Here is a 5300-nt window from a genome sequence, read left to right on the forward strand (position 1 = left end):
AAGTGGGAGCCCCTTTCCCCATACAAGGTACACCATAACTAATTCAACACTTTTTTCATGATATGTTTTCTCTGAGAATAAACACTGTTTGTAGATTTTGCAATAGTACTTGTCTTTTAGATTCTACGAACGTATCATGCAAGTGTTCAATGAAATGACCATCTGCCTATCTTGATCATTGCTCAAAATCAGGGTATAATGCACCATGAAGGGCAGGCTCTGCTTGATTTTTATGTTTTCCTAACGAAGCATGTACGTGCAACCCTTCTGCTGGCTTGTATGCAGCAGGTTTGTCTAGCTAGGCGAACTGTGGTTTTGCTATAAAGATGAAATGGTACTTTGGAAGTGAATGGTTTTCTAAAATGCATATAACATACATACCGGGGCTTTACCAGCACCTGGTGTAAGCAACATCAGTGGGGGGACCGCAGGAGTGGCCTAGTGGTCCGAGCATCTGCCTCGCAAGCAGGAGGTGCGGAGTTCGATCCCCAGTGCCACCGGGTAACCAGCGGTGATACAATGGGTCGTTTCAATGGCCAGTTTAAAACTTGAAATAACCATGCTGCAATATATACAAAAAATGATTTGTGTGCTCTCTCTTACATGACATAGTTAATCATATCATAGTGTTGGTAGTACACAAAATGCATGTGTGGAACATATACATGCACTGTTTTGTTCACATCTTACCTGCTATGTGCTGTTATGGCATGTTATGTGCTGGGAAAGCAACAGTTAGTGAGCAATGTTGTGTTGCAGCCTTTCTTCTGGTGGAATTTGAATCATGTGAGGTGCAGCTGAAAGAAATTGTTTCATACATAAGTATATTTCATGTAACACAACAAAAAGTGCACAGCCCCATCATGAGTTGTGGTTTAAACTAACAGCGAGCTTTTTACTACTCAATTTAACATATGATGCAAGTCAGTGATGCTGGAGGCACAAAACTAAATACTGTGAGGTAACAAGAGCTAATATGGACAATCATGCCTTTAAGAGATATTGTCAATATATATTTTCCTGAATGAACTAAAGTTATCCTTAGAAGCATTCAGAGGAAGATAATTTTGCTAAATGCCTTTTGCCAGAATAGGCCTTTTATGAACCAGTTGCAAATGAAAAGAATAACTTTAAGACCATGCTATGCATGCTCTAACGCCAAAGTAGTTGCATACATGCAGTATACTATGCCCCTAGTTTTATGGAGCGCCTGTACTGCACACTTTTCATGCAAGGTAGTGGAAAGTATGTGCCATGAAACAGACCTCTGCTTGCTGAAACTGGCAAATAAGTACTGGGTTTTTAAGGCAGGAAAGAAGTTACATAGTTCCTTCTGCAGGTTTTGAACTTCAGGTTAGTTATTTGAAAATTATCAATCCCTGAACTGCAATGATTGAAGTTTTTAGCAAATAACATTTCCATTGTAACAGTGGAAACGCTCTTTTATTTGAGGAACGACTTCAAAAGCCTGCGTTTCATGGTGGCTGTCAAGTAGCCCTGATAAAGAGAAACCAGTCACGACACACAACCAAGCCCTCGTAGCACATTTTCAACTGTACCCTCATGATATAGCTTTAAAGTAAGTGTTAAGCAATACAAATACAAATCCCTTGATTTCCTTCATGATTTATCACTGGTGTATACATACAAAGATATCCGTACAAGATGTGGAGTGCATGGTACAGAGAGAGTAGGCAGATGGTTTCTTGACACTCAAAAAGTGAACAAGGGAAGGAAAAATATCAGGGTGCTTGCCGTTTCGACAAGACAACTTGTTTTCGTCTGGGGGTCAACATATGCAGAGGAAATTTAGAATCAAGTGCAGGGTTGTTCACTCTTAGTGCGAACACGCGAGCACATGGCTGTGCTCTTTGGGCCACTGTGTCTGACATTGCCACACATCGAAGTGTAACATGACACGAAGCACCACATCCAGGTGCATCTCCTCTTGCGCCATTTTGCAGCGATGAGTGGCTGCGCCGCACACAGTGGACCTCTAAAGAGTGCGGCCATGCGCTCACATGTTTGCACTAATTGTGGCCAGCTCTGTACATTCCGGAATTTGCATCATTATTTGAAAAGGCCTTGCACATGGTCAGAGGTTTCCCAACCCATAATTTCCCCCTCCTTTCCTGCTTTCTTTAATTTATCGTTATACTTTAACCTTACGCCCTGCACCTCCTGGCATCACTTCTCGGAACCTTGGCTGCCATACTCCTCCCCCTCCCCCTTCTTTTTGCCTTTTCTCCGAACCTGCACTCATTTCTCTTTTTCCTTCAAATTATTTTGCCCCCCCCCCCCCCTCCTGGTATTTTATTCTGCCATGCTGCTTAATTCCTTTATCCTAGTTTTTCCGGAAAAGGCAGCCAGCCATACCAAGCCACCTGTTGCGGCTGGACATAAAGCCATTCAAGCCCACTATCCACACTCCATACCCCGAAATTCGTTTCTACTGAATTGGGCTTTTTTGTTTTCACAGTTTTGCAGGTCAACCAGTTAATCTTCTTTAGCAGCTATCATGCCTGGTCAAGGTTCACGCTCCCCATCGTAGCGCCTTTCCCATATCGCACCCTCGTCCCACACAACAGGCCTTTCGCCTCGAAGTGAAAACCTTATTTAAACCCCACAAATGATGAACACTTTGCCAGACAAAGACAAGTCCTCTTGTCGAAACGTCGGCAAGCACCCTGAGGCTTTTCCCTTCCTTATTCAGTTTGTGAGATACCAGGGACAGGTGTTCAAGCAGCCATACCACACTAATACCCCTGTCACACGGGCACCGCAAAGGCCTTTGAGAATCATATCCAAAGGCGTAAGGAGTGCAGCTACCCGGTACAAATGTTGCGCCTTTGTCGCTAAGGACCTTGGAGGCGAAGGCGCTCAACCGAGACCTTCGGAGCCCGAAGACGCGGCATTCGAGAAGCTGTGATCGCAGTACCATCCAAAGTCAAAAAGTAAAAGCAATAAAAAAATAGATAAGCTAATAATGTTTCAAAACATTTTTTTCAAATACGAAAGGTGTGTCTGGCTTTGGTTTTTGTACGGGTGTTTATGTTTTATGTTCAGATTTCAAGACAGTGAAAGTGTTGCGGCAACACCGAGCGCCCATGGTGGCCAAGGCAATACACGTACAAAACCTGCTCCTGCTGATGAGAGTAGCTGTTGCAGTACTTTTAAGGAAGCAATCAGAATAAAAAAATTGTCAAAGCTCAACGAATGAACAGAATACACCACTTTAATTTTAGAACACTCACTTCAGCCACCTCGAGTATAGCAGCGGGTGCTAAGCCTGAACGACTTTCACCTTTGGGCTGCACCGTGTAGCTGCATCGCTGCTCCTTTAAGCTTTCGCTCCTTTGGTGAAAAATGGTGCCGTTGCTGGAAAGGCCTTCGAGGAATGCCATGTGACAGGGGTATAAAGCACATTTTTTACTGACACGAAAGACTCAGTGCCTTTAGTTCTGACAACATTCTGAATCATGCTTTGGTGGCTTAGCATATCAGAATACTGGACATGACAAAATCAGCTAATTAGTGAGGGCTATTATTTGTTATAGGAAAAATTATAACATTCTCCTAAAATAATGAAAAGAAACCACCAGCACTGACATCAATGTACAATTTGGCTGTAACATACTGGCATGACAATATAGTTACACGTAAATTCCCTTTTCGCACTTCAAAACTGCATGCATTATTTCTAGAAAGTGCGAGAACAGAAGCTCATACATAGTGCCAAAGAAAAGAGTGCATAATAGTACCACTTATGAGGTGTTTATCGGCAACTGCAATGAGCAAGGCTATGTTAATGGCAATCCAGAGTTTTTATGTGTCTTACGAGCGCATGCACTTGGGAGGTGATAGCAGCTGTGGACGCAGCTGTCCATCGCAGTTTTGAGTCTGTCGAGATAACACATGGGGTAAGGTATTCCCTGTTTTGCTGCCGAAGGCAAAACCGTCAGCGAGTGGAGTTGCCTTGCTATTCACTGTCAATATCTACTGCTCAAAGTAAAGGAAACTAGGGCATAAAACATACAGCATTTCATATTATGCTTTGGCCAAATGCAGTGAGAATGAAACAGACTAGAGACTTGTCTTAGGACGTTTGCGCTCTTTACTTTGCACCAGAGGAAAATAAATTTATGTACAGTTGACCTACTGCTTGCCACAGTCCTAGAAGAAATGAATCCAGGTCTCAGAAATTCTACCGAGCGAATACTGATGCTGCATGTGCATTTCTCTGAACTGTTCTGAAATATGCAGAAGTTACCGATTTTTTTACTACCTGATTACATACTGTAATCTTTGCAAGGAATATGAGGTTAACGGACTGGGAAAAAATGTCAGGAATGGTACCTTTGGTACTGGGCACTTGGACAAACAAATGACCCACTGGGCGTCCCCAGGAGCTCTGCTACCAGGCACCCCTAGCAACAGTAGTCAATTTTCCAGATCCAAAGGAGCCATGCGAATGATTGCCGAAATGTCAAGTTTAAGGACAGCAGATGCATGAACACAAAACAGTTTTCCAAATTTGTTTCAGTGTGATAAACGGTTTCAAATCTCTAGACTATATCTGGTAGTACACAAATTATCAGAACACCATCTCCCGCTCAGAATCATCTCAAAACACATTCGACACGCAGTACCAACGTGGACAGTTCGTGCTTAATTGAATCCAAAAGTTTACGCTGATCGACCAATATTACTCTAAATAGAGACAGAAAGCGCATGCACGTTGTACTGATGTTATCGTGAACATAACATGCGACGAGACGCAGGGTTACAATACAAACCAAAAACCGCTTTCAAAATTTGAGAACAAAAGGCTCACCTTCTCGCAAGTTCGCCAAACCGGAGACGTTGCCGAGTGGCTGCCGCCAAAGTCACTCGCAATGCACAGAAACAATAAAAATGCAGTGCCGCTGACTTTCCTTGAGCAATTCCAGTCGATTGAACTTCCAACTGTTCGCACCGACTACCTCTGCAAGCATGTCTAAAAGTTAGCGGCGCAGCCACGCCATTTGCAATTTACGGAGCTACACGGGAAATTCATAGCGACATTCGCGTATTCACGCTCAAGCTCACGTCGCTGATGTCGCAAAGGCGCACAACGGCAAACACATGTAAGATGTATTTAATTTTCGGTAGCTTTTTTAGCTGACAACCTGAATCGTTTGATATATTGTTTTTTCTTTTCGTTCCATGAACGTTATTACCACCAGCGGCAGCGCAGCTTGGCCATGGCTAGCCATGGCGAAGTCGAAGCGCTAGCCGAGCCCGCAGTCGGAAACATGTGC

General features: G+C 43.4%; 1 long non-coding RNA gene across 2 annotated transcripts; it reads right to left on the minus strand.

Moving 5' to 3' along the window:
- Positions 1-400: 400 nt before the first annotated feature.
- On the minus strand, positions 401-5033 carry LOC144134622 (uncharacterized). Of its 2 annotated transcripts, XR_013315179.1 has the most exons (4): positions 4835-5033; positions 4357-4427; positions 691-797; positions 401-562 (listed from the first exon to the last, which is right to left on the minus strand). It is a non-coding gene; the product is annotated as an uncharacterized LOC144134622 (long non-coding RNA). The 2 variants fall into 2 exon arrangements; XR_013315177.1 differs by lacking the exon at positions 4835-5033 and having other exon boundaries at positions 4357-4477.
- Positions 5034-5300: the final 267 nt, after the last annotated feature.

The sequence above is a fragment of the Amblyomma americanum genome, chromosome 1 (assembly GCF_052857255.1).
Source record: "Amblyomma americanum isolate KBUSLIRL-KWMA chromosome 1, ASM5285725v1, whole genome shotgun sequence".
In the NCBI taxonomy this organism is placed as follows: domain Eukaryota; kingdom Metazoa; phylum Arthropoda; class Arachnida; order Ixodida; family Ixodidae; genus Amblyomma; species Amblyomma americanum.